Source organism: Mus pahari, chromosome 4 (assembly GCF_900095145.1).
Source record: "Mus pahari chromosome 4, PAHARI_EIJ_v1.1, whole genome shotgun sequence".
NCBI classification, from domain to species: domain Eukaryota; kingdom Metazoa; phylum Chordata; class Mammalia; order Rodentia; family Muridae; genus Mus; species Mus pahari.
In genome coordinates, this window is record NC_034593.1 from 87,410,729 (window position 1) to 87,422,518 (window position 11,790).

Below are 11,790 nucleotides of genomic sequence, written 5' to 3' on the forward strand. Positions count from 1 at the left end.
GAGGGGGAGAGGGAGAGGAAGTCCAGACTCTGAGCTATGAACACGAGGAGAACACCACAGAGGAAGGCAGTGGACCCACAAAGGGCATGAGGACCACGAAGGTTTGTAGACAGCATGAACCCAGGACCGCTGGTATAGCGAGGGAAGGGGACAAGGGGACACACCACTCATATCCCTGGCAAGCCTTGGTGTCTCACAGAACTACATGGCTGTCCTGGTGAAGCACTGCTCAGCCTTAGTTCTGCTTTTGCGTAAAGGCCACTTGGACCCCTTCCCCAGAATCTTCTTCTCCAAAGTAGAAGTGCTGTGGACACAAATGACTACTCCCTTGACAGGCACACAGAAAGGGATAAAGGAGGATGACTTTTCACACGCTTCGACCTCACTGACTGGCTTGTCCCTGCCTGAAGCAGTGACAGAGACATCTGAGCCCTGTCACTCCCTCCCTTTAGCTTGGTCCCTATTATTACTAGCTCTGGGAACTGTATATTTGGATCCCAATATACAGTCATGATGGTGATAGGAATAATAATTACCTTTATGTTTCTCAACATTTGCCTGAGCATTTATATCACCAAGTAATTTTTATTAAGAGGAACCATTTTCACTTACAGATAGATTTCTTTGTTTTGTTTGAGACAGGATCTCGCTAGGTAGCCCTGGCTAGCCTGGAACTCATTATGTATGTAGACTAGGCTGGGTTCATACTCAGAGATCCACCTGCCTTGCCTCCTGTGTATTGGTACTACCAGGCCAGAAAATGTGTATATATATATATATTACATGTGCATTTACACACACACACATATACACACACACACACACACACACACTACACAGCACAGATGGAACTGGAGAGATGACTCAGCACTGGCTGCCCTACCAGAGGATCCAGATTCTTGTTCCCAGCACCTCCATGGCAGCGCATAACTGCCTGTAACTCCAGTTCCAAGGGACCTGATGCCCTCTTGTGGACCCTTTGGGTACATGCATACATGTTCATAACTCCATACATTATTTTTACATACTCATGTATACATTCATCTATGCATACATATTCATATACTCTCCCACATTATTATTGTACATTATTTAAAAATAATAAAAATAAATACATTTTAAAATGAGGCTCAGAGAACGTGTGTGGTGGCTGAGACCAGAGTAGAGCAGAAGCAGAACTAAAACCGAGCCCTATGTGACTCCAAAGCCCAGCACTCCCTGCCACATTGTGCTCTCTCGCTGGAGGAGCCCACAGTCTCCAGGGCACCTCATAATCAGGCATGCCAGGCTCCCTGGCTGCCCAAGCAAGTGTGATGTTTCTTCCTGGAGCGTGGGTTTGGATCCTTTAACGTTAGTCCGGGGGAGCGTCTAACCTCTCCCTTACAGGCTACTGAGTCACTCCGTGCTTCTGAGCTGTGGTGACTCACATAACACAATGAGGCCTCCCGGACAGAAATTGCATAAAGGGTCACCATAACCTTCAGTGACCAGCCACAGACTGCCCTGTAATGGAGAAAGGCGCTGGAGACCAGGAAAGCTGTCCATTTTTAAACAACAAAAAAATGTTATAAAAAAATTTTTTATAAGGAAAAAACACCTGCAAAAGTGTGGATGGTGGTAATGACAATAGTAACACACACATACACACATACACTATAGATGCATGCACACATATGCATACAATATAAACACATACACAAATGTGTATACACATAATACATACACATGAACACACGTACACATGTATACGCATATATACATATGCATAGACATATAAGCACATGATACACGCACACACATGTACATACATAATGCATAGGAGCATACACATATACACAAATTCACACATATACACACATAGGCATGCATGCACACATATGAAACAACTCCAAAAGGGATGGACTCTCAGTGCTTGTTTTCTGGATGAAGATGTTGAATGTTCCTAAGTGTACTTCACAGCATCTCTGAGTGCTAAGTACTGTACAAAAGCCAAGGCTCTAGACTCGGGAAGGAGAAAAGGCTGCTAGCGCTCCTGTGGCTGGTCAGTTGTTCTACTTAGCTTACAGCTCACTTCTTCCAAAAATGTCTTTTTTGCCTAATGGGCATTTGCTACTTTATTTTGCAGTCACCAGAGAGAATTCTCACCAATTACAAATTCATTTGCATAGAAAACAGTCTTTTTAAAATGCAAATACCTGTGAAGAAAGTAAAGCAAGTCAGCCACTCATACTTCAGTGAGAATTATTACCTTACTCCACTTTGCTACAAATAGCTAGTTTATATCAAATAGGCATTCAGGTTAGAGGAACAAAATGGAAGCAGGCAAAAGTTTGGGAACTTAGGAGCCTCTGGTGTGAGCAAGGTCTAGTGTGGAGGTTGCTCAAAATAAGAGGAAGAACATCCTTACGGTGGAGCGAATTTTGAGGGGCTATGGAAAGTGAAGACAAGCTTTTATTAGAAACAAACGAAGACTGAAGAGGTGTGTGTGGGGCGGGGGGGATCTAAATCTCCTGGGACTTGCCCTGTAGAGCAGGCACCCTGACCTTGAACTTGTGATCACCCCAGTTCCACCTCCCCAGTGCCCTTAATGGAACCCTGTGCCTGGTGCCGGCCTCGGCTCACAGGAAGAGGAGCCCTTGCTTACCTTTCTCCGTTTGCTCTCCTGTTTTCACATCCGGTACAGAGGGTAGGTTCCTCCGGGATCCCTGGGGGATGGGAGTCCCACTCAAAACATGGGGAGATCCTCAGTTTTCCAGACACCCCAAATTATAAATCAACCAAAAAAAAAAAATGTCCATTATAATTTGACGTCTACCTCCCTGCATAGATATTTAACTGGGGAAAGAATGTGGGAGTCAGACAAATGGGGCTTCTTGTTCTTTCACATCACTGGAAGGAGAACTGACTGACAAAAAGGAGAGAATGAAGCAGAAAATTAAGAAAAAGAAAAGTTTCCAGATTTGCCACACTAAGCAAGCGATTTAGAGGCAGATAGGACTACTAGAATCCACATATATATATATATGTGTGTGTGTGTGTGTGTGTGTGTGTGTGTGTGTGTGTGTGTATAATAATATATGGCATGTGTTATACATAAACACACACACACATACATGTATTAAAAGTTGGACATAGTTGCTGCATTCTGGGTCTGAGCATTTACAAACCAAATGACCCAGACTATGTTTTTTTCGAGACAGGGTTTCTCTGTATAGCCCTGGCTGTCCTGGAACTCACTTTGTAGACCAGGCTGTCCTCGAACTCAGAAATCCACCTGCCTCTGCCTCCCCGAGTGCTGGGATTAAAGGCGTGCGCCACCACGCCCGGCTTTTTATATTTTTAATTTTTAATTTATTATGATTGTATGCCAGTTGGTATGCATGTGTGCACATGATGTACACATGGGGCTGGGCCTGTCATAGCACATGTGTGGAAGTTAGAGGACAAGTTTGTGGAGTTGGTCCTCTCCTCCCACCTTTAAGTGGGTTTGGGGGACAGAACTCAGGTTCTCAGGCTTTTGTGGCTTGTGCCTTTCCCCGCTGAGCCATCTCCCCAGCTTGGTTTTATTTTGAGTATCTGTGTTTGTCACTTCTCTATGCCAGTTTCTAGTGGTGGACTGTGCAAATAAATGATCTTTAGAAATGGTACAGTGCTGGACAAACTCTAGTGGGCAATGTGAAATAAGAATACTTCATAAGGCCCAGCATGGTGGCACAGATCTTTAATCCCAGCACTGAGAGGCAGAGATAGGTGGATCCCTGTGAATATAAGGCCAGCCTGGTCTACACAGTAAGTTCCAGGCCAGCCAGGGCTACATAGTGAGACCCTGTCTCAAACAAACAAACAAACAAACACTACATAGTAGGAACAGCTGTATGTAGACATACTCTTAGTGTGTATCATCCGTTTAGTTCCTACAACTCTTGCTTGTAAGTAGAGTACAGACAACAGGGATGCAACCGAATGCTTTGTTTTTGAAACTTGATGTCTGTGATTTTGGACTAACTGCCCAACCTATTGAGCTTTGCATTTTTCATTTGTGAAATGAGGATATTAATAGCACCTTCCTTATGGGATTATTTTAAGGATGAAATGAGATAATGAATGCATCTGGCAGATTTAGCTCAGCGCCTAGTGCACACAAAAGCAATCTGCAAATGTTAAATGTTATCAGTGCTTAGGCCAAGGCCACACAGTTCATAAGTATAAGGGACTCATACTTGGCTCTGTTTGGCCCCAATCCCCTGATCTTTACTGCTATTTTATCTTGTCTACGTTGACATAGATTTCTGTGACCACAGGCAACTGTAGAGACCTTAGATCCTCCTTTGAATTCTAGTCTGCAAGTGCAAACATTCAAGAAAAATATTTTCTATGTCTTAGAAGAAGGAAACTAGACTTCTCTGTGTAGCCTTGGCTGTTTGGCTCTTCTGGAATGTGCTAGGTAGATCAGGGTGGCCTCTAATACAGAGATTCACCTGTCTCTGCCTCCCAAGTGCTGGGATTAAAGGTGTGCGCTACTACCGCTAGGCTCAAACTCATGTTTATTTTTTTAGGCCTTGCAAGTTATTACTTTGTCTTAAGTTATACATCAATAAAGAGCATCGCAAGTGGCTGAACATGCTGGTGTGGAAGCAAGAAGAACCGGGTGTTTGGGAAACCGAGCTACAGTGCCCTCTTCCAAATAGTTAAAAGATAGAGAACCATGATTTATAAAGACAAGCAAAAAGGTAAATGTTCACTGGGAGGTAATGGCGCACATGTTTAGTCACAGTGCTCTGGAGGCAGAGGCAGAGGCAGAGGGAGAGGCAGAGAGGCAGAGAGGCAGAGAGGCAGAGAGGCAGAGGTAGAGGCAGGTGGATCTCTGAGTTTGAGGCCAGCCTGGTCTATCTACAGAGTAAGTTCCAGGACAGCCAGGGCTATACCGTGAAACATTGTCTCAAACACACACACTCATGCGCGCGTGCGCGCGCGCGCGCGCGCGCACACACACACACACACACACACACACACCAAAAACAAAAAAGAAAGAAAATGTTCATAAGAAAACAAGTAAGCTAAAAATATGTTCTAAGCAGAGATGCAGCTAACTAAGCTCCAGTGAGAGGAAGCAGGTAAAAATACTTCCTTCTGCATAAATGTACACAGCTTCTCCATTCTTCATCAATTCCAAAGACTCAGAACAGCCTCACTCAGGATAGACTGAATAAGGAATTGTGCTGACCAACAGATTCAATGCCCAAGAGACTGATACGTCATTTTTTTCTCCTAGATAGTTTTTATCTTGCTGTCTTTTTGGCCAACTACGCTCTGGATAATTCGAATTCCTACCAAAAATCCATAGAAGGCTTTAAAAAGCCCTGATAAAAACTTAAAGGTGTGTGTGTGTGTGTGTGTGTGTGTGTGTGTGTGTGTGTGTAGGGACGGCACTGACTTCCAGAGGTCCTGAGTTCAATTTGCAACAACCACATAGTGGCTCACAATCATGTGTAACGGGATCTGGTGCCCTCTTCTGGTGTGTCTGAAGACAGCGACAATGTACTCACATATATAAAATAAACAAATCTTTTTTGTAAAAAGGAAAAAAACCTTAAAGGAAAGAGAGATTTGGTCAAGTCCTGTGAGGTTGATTAACGCAGGTAATGCTACTTGGACAGGCTAACTAATAGTAATTTGGAGTTTGCAAATTTCATCACAAGATAGGTGTACTTTAAGGAAGACCAGCCTCGATGGAACATTGTGAAGTAGTCCTGTGACGGGAAGTGTTTTCCACCCTGGGACAGGCTTGCAATATTAACCAAGGTAAGGCTGACACAGTCTAGAACTCACCACTTTCACTATAGACTGGGTTTGTAATGTTCTGTCCCTGGGAACTGCTTCTGTGTAGCTCACAGCTCAGCAGAGCAGAAAGGCAGGCCATAGCTACCAGAGGGAGCAACTGGTTTTGGAACCAGATAAGAGGAGGCACAATAAACTCCAGCAGTTCTTAGAGACAGTCAGAAAAAAAAAAAAAAAAAGACTACCTCTGTTGGTTGATCTTGGCCCTGAAGGTGAGCTTACAGCAGCTTTGAATGGGCAAAATGACTGAAGTATGACCTGGGCCCCTCGGGGCTCTCAGGGCTTTTTGGGAAACAGTTACCCAGGTCACTAGCTACAACTAAGCTACAGCTAAGTCAAAGTCCTGAGTTCAAGCTAAAATCACTCTGAGAGAGATGGGTACTTATAGGAGGATTTCAGACCAGCCTGGCTTAAGGGTTCATGTCATTCTGCCCTACACAGCTGCCAGGAGATAAAAGCTCCCAAAATATTCTAGCTGTGTTCCTAGTTCCTCAGGACCTGAGGTTACTTGACCTCAGGACATCCAAAATGGAAATCATGCAATTATCTCTGTGAAACACAGTTTAATAAGGCTAGAAAAGGGACTGAAGCCAGGCAAAGGTAATTTATCTTTTATATCACATCTTTTGCCCAGCAATGAAATGAATATCTTTCACAGAGATGAAAGATACATTAAAAGTTGAACTGAAAGCCTTGTTTTGAATTTAGTTAGGTAAATGCTTGTCACTGCCTCTTACTCAAAATCACTATGCAGAGGCTGCTGCCAGGGACTACCTTGAGTAACACAAAGTCTTTGTTCTAAGGGAGTGTCCTAGGGAGAGGGGGAGAGAGGAGAGAGGGGAGGGGGGAGGGGAGGGGGAGGGGGGAAGGGCAGAAGAGAGGGCGGGGTTCCTTTATATAATCTTCCTTGCCACTCTTTGACCCTTGCTCCTTTTTCTTGCCCCCAGAGTGAGGGAAGAGCTCAGTGCTTACCAAGTCATTTCCAGATGCTGGGCTGAGAACTGCAACTTGTGACCAAGAATCTGTGGCCTGTAGGCAGACTTTGGCTACTTTGTGGGTTCTTCTTTCTTCCACCCTTTTAACCCTCTAATACTAGATAGGAGAGAAAAAAAAGGATAGAGGGGGGAAAGGGGCAAGGTTATCTACTTCCTGCTGATTAGGGACTTTGAGTTCCTTTGGGCAAGTTTGATCTTCACAGTATCTAATTCCTTCTTATTGTTGTTTGTTTTTTGCGTATGACTACTTAACAAATATTGACCAACAGCAAACAACCAAACAGCAACCAATAGCAAACAACAAACAAACAACAACCCAGCCCACCTCTCTGGGCCCTAGCATTTACATATCCTCTGAAGAGTCCCCAGAATTCCAAACATCGAACAATTGCAGAAACTATGTGCAGTTGGCAAAATGGCACCCCTGCTAGAGCACAAGCAAATCATAGTCAGCTGCTTTGGAGACATCCCATATCCCCACACCTGGGTTTAAAACAAAAACGTATTCTAATATTTCTGTGTGTGTGTGTGTGTGTGTGTGTGTGTGTGTGTTTAAAGGAACCAAAATTCCAAAATTCTCACTACAGTGCCCTGGTAGGAATTTAGGGGAAAGTAGAAGATTGTTTCTAGAACCAGAAAAGTGGTACAGAGGAGTGAGAAGAAAGCACTTTTTATTTTCTGGGAAGTTTGGGGAACCCTTCACTAGAGGTTGCAGATGTATGATGTAAATGTTGTCAAGCCAGGAGGTTTCAACAGCTCTTGTACAACTGGAAGGACCCTGTACTTCCCACTGAGAAGACATAGAGACTGCATTAGGACATTGCTTCCAGTGTGGCAGTGGCGGAACACCATTAATTCTAGTAAAGGCAGGTGGATCTCTGAGTTCAAGGCCAGCCTGCTCTACAGAGTGAGTTCCAGGACAGCCAGGGCTGTACAGAGAAACTCTGTCTCAAAACACAAAACCAAAACAGAACAAAAAATAAAATAAAGTAGAAAGGAAGGAAGGAGAGAAGGAAGGAAGGAGGGAAGGAAGGAGGGAAGGAAGGAGGGAAGGAAGGAAGGAAGGAAGGAAGGAAGGAAGGAAGGAAAGAAAAAAAGGAACTAAGGACATTGATTTACATTTGCTGCTTCTATAATCCTCAACTAGGTTCCAGAATGGCAGGTCCCTTTGCTCCCAGTGACCCTCAGGCCAAATCCACCCCGATGGCCTTTTGCACAGTACAGCCTGCAAACTAAGGATGGAGTTTAGGTCGTTAAGTAGTGGTTGTGAAAGAAAAGAAAAAAAAAAAATCAAAGGAGTCATGTTTCATGATGCAAAAGTTCTACGAAACCCAAATTTCAATCTCCAAAACCAAGGCTTTGTCGGAATTTCTCTGCTTTCTTTCATCTGAGCATTATCTCTGGCTGTTTCCCAGTGTCAGCCACACGGGTGAGTAGTTGCAGCAGGGCCCATAAGGGCTGCAGAGCCTCGACTACTCCTGACTGGCCTTTTGCAGAGAAAGAGCTGCCTATCTGTGCTTTAGCAGCCTCCAGCCGTCTCCTCTGGACATTTATAATGTGAAGACGCTTCTTGGCAAAGGCAAAATGGCCTGTCCACACTTCTAGGACTATTTATGTAAGTGTCCATACTTGTGGATGGAGTTTAGGTTCTTGCACATCTTAAGCAAGTGTTGTACCACAGAGCTATAGCCTCAGTTCAATGGAATTAGTTAGAGAGTATTTCGCAATACTTGGCAAGTGAACAGGACATGTAAAATTGTGTGTGTGTGTGTGTGTGTGCGCGCGCGCACATGCGCGCGCGCATATTGACTAGGCTGGCTGAGTTAGGGTTATTACTGCTGTGATGAAACACCATGACCAAAGCAACTTGGGGGAGGAAAGGGTTTATTTAGCTTAAGCTTCAGGACCACAGTTCATCATCAAAGAAAGTCAGGACAGGAACTCAAATGGGGGCAGGAACCGGGAGGCAGGAGCAGAAGCAGAGACCATGGAGGGATGCTGCTTACTGGCTTGCTCCTCATGGCTTGCTCATCCTGCTTTTTTATTGAACCCAAGACCACCAGCCCATGGATGGCACCACCCATAATGGGCTGCCCCTGTGCCCCATCAATCACTAACTAAGACTTACCTTACAGGCTGGAGAGATGGCTCAATGGTTAAGAGCACTGGCTGCTTTTTCAGAGGACCTGAGTTCAAGTCCCAGTACCCACTTGGCAGCTAACAACTGTCTGTAACTCCAGTTCCAGGGGATCCAACATCCTCACACCAACATAAATGAAGGCAAAACACCAATGCACATGATATAAAAAAATAAATAATTATTTTAAAAGTAAAAAGAAAATGCCTTACAGTTGGATTGAATGGGGACGTTTTCTCAGCTGAGTCTCCCTCCTTTCGGATAACTCTATCTTGTGTTAAGGTGACATAAAAGTAACCAGCACAAAGTCTGAAGAAAGTGTTCCATGAGCTCTTACCATTGGTTACTTACTCCTGAGACTCAGGCTATGTAGATGGGTATGAAATGTCAGTAATGACATCAATAGTGACCATCTTATGTTGTCTCTTGACCACGTGCCAAGTGCTGTTGTCAGTACTTTATGAATCTCATCTTACTTAAAATTTCCAAGAACTGTTATTCCTGGGGTGGAGAAACGGCTCTTGGCAGAGAATCCTAGTTCAGCTCCTAAGTTGGGTGGCTCACAACTGTGTGTAACACTAACTCCAGAGAGTCTGATGCCCTATTCTAGTCTCCTCAGAAACCTGTACCCAAGGGCTCCTAACCCCGAAGTCCAGACATGCACACTCATGCATATAACTTTAAAATAGAACTAAAACTTAAAAAAAAAAAAAAAGGGAAAGCTGCAGGCAAGGTGGTGCACTTCCTTAATCACAGCACTCAGGAGGCAGAGGTAGGCGGATCCCCGGGTTCGAGGCCAGCCTGGTCTACAAAGTGAGTTCCAGGACATCCAGAGCTACACAGAGAAATCCTGTCTGGGTGGGGGAGAGGGAGCACCATTGCCTTCATTTAGCAATATGGAAACGGAGGAAAGGAAGCCTTGTGTGTCCAAGATTACACGATGACGTTGTGTGTGTGTGTGTGTGTGTGTCCACGATCACACAATCAGAAGAGCCTGAGTGTCAACGGATTCTGAATCTTGTGCTTACCTTCTTCCACCACACCCTGTTTGGCTGTCTTAGGTTAGGAATGCACGTCTTGTTATAGAGTTTTTTTCTTTTTAAATACTGACCATCTGTTGCTTTTACAGTCAGGAAAACCATATAAAAGTTAAAATTAAGTATTTCTACTAGCTAGAATGGTCCCTGACACCCAATAAAGACAATGATAGTGAGGAAGAGGAAGAGGGGGAGGAGGAGGAAGAGGAGGAGAAAGAGGGGGAGGAAGAGGGGGAAGAAGAGGGGGGAGGAAGAAGAGTATGGCTTACATTTGTGATCCAGAAACTTCTTTGCATGCCAGTTCATGTAAGAAGGTATCTGGCAAATTGTTATAGCTTTTATTATTTCCTTTTACCTCCAGGTTCCCCAGAGATGGGCTGGATTCTGTGTGGGTCAGGAGTAGACCACGACACCCCAACTTCCTGTTCTGAGGGTCAGGAAAAATCTATCCTCAACCCTGCCTTCCACCTGCTCCTTGCAATTTCAGGTGGTTAGAGAGTGTGACTGGATGGGCCAGACAGATGGGCTCAGAGCCTAAGCTGAGTGCAACTCTAAATCTGGCCCTAGCACTGATTAGACTGTGACCCTGCTCTGGTCCCTCCCTTGTCACAGCTGGGTGCATTTATTCTTCCTTTCCCGTTTCCACTTTGTGCCCCTGGGAAGTCCTGGCTGTTCCACCAGCAGACATCTTCCAGCCTGAGAGACTCTCGTGGAAGATTCATTTCTTGGGGCTTAGAGCTCTGCCAAGGAGAGGTGACATATTAAGCCAGTGACACTATGGCAATTTAATTCCGTGGACTTAGAGCTGGGAGTCACCTAAAGTCTATAGCCCCATTATTCCCGCGCCTGAGCCCATCTTTTTCTTTTTCCACCAACAGAGGGACATTCGTCCCTGCCCTAGTCCTGGCAGCTCTTTTTCTCCCTGTACTCTGGATCCCACTTCCCCTCTCCTCAGGGGCCTCTGCCTCTCTCCCACATTAGCATCCTTCTTGGCTTCTCTCCATGGGTATTTAAATGAGCTCAAGTCTCTCTCTTCTTAATTCAGTACAATACCAGGCCTTCTGGGGCCTCGCACCCTCTGCAGACTGATTACCTCATTTCTCTCCTCTGCCAAACTTCTTATAAAGAATTACTTATGAACTTTGATAGACAGATGGAAGAACTTGTAGTATTTAAAGAAGACATATGTTTATTGGAAAGGAAAGGCCGGACAACCCAGAAGTTGGTTGAGGTTTGAAAGGAAAAAAAGTGAAATGTTCCCGAAGACAGACTTCCTTACTTCATTAATGGTACCTAAGAAAATCAACGTGAACCCCTCATGCTGCACGGTCTGTCCAGCGGGAGGGATTTGGGTTCTTGTTGTGAGCAAGCTCGATACTGTGGAGGGCACAGTCAAGGACCTAGTATATATCCATCTCCAAGCTGTTCCAGTATCAACGGGGGGGGGGGGGCAGTGGATGACTAAGGCTAGGATTCTCAGATTTCGAGAATCCCCATCCTTTGGATAGACATCCGCAATGTCAATTCTCAGAGGACTTTTCAGCAAGCACTCTTAAAGCATCCTTCATTGGACTGTGGGCATAGCTCAGTTGGTAGAGTGCTGGCCTCACATTCAGGAAGCCTTGGGTTGGATTCCCAGGACTGATTAAGTGGTGGCCCAGCCCTGTAATCCCAGAACTGGGGAAATGGAGCCAGGAGCACCAGGAGTTCAAAGTCATCCTTGGTTAAAGTTTGAGGCTAGCCTGGGCTACATGAGATTCTGTCTATAAACTACAAGCATTGT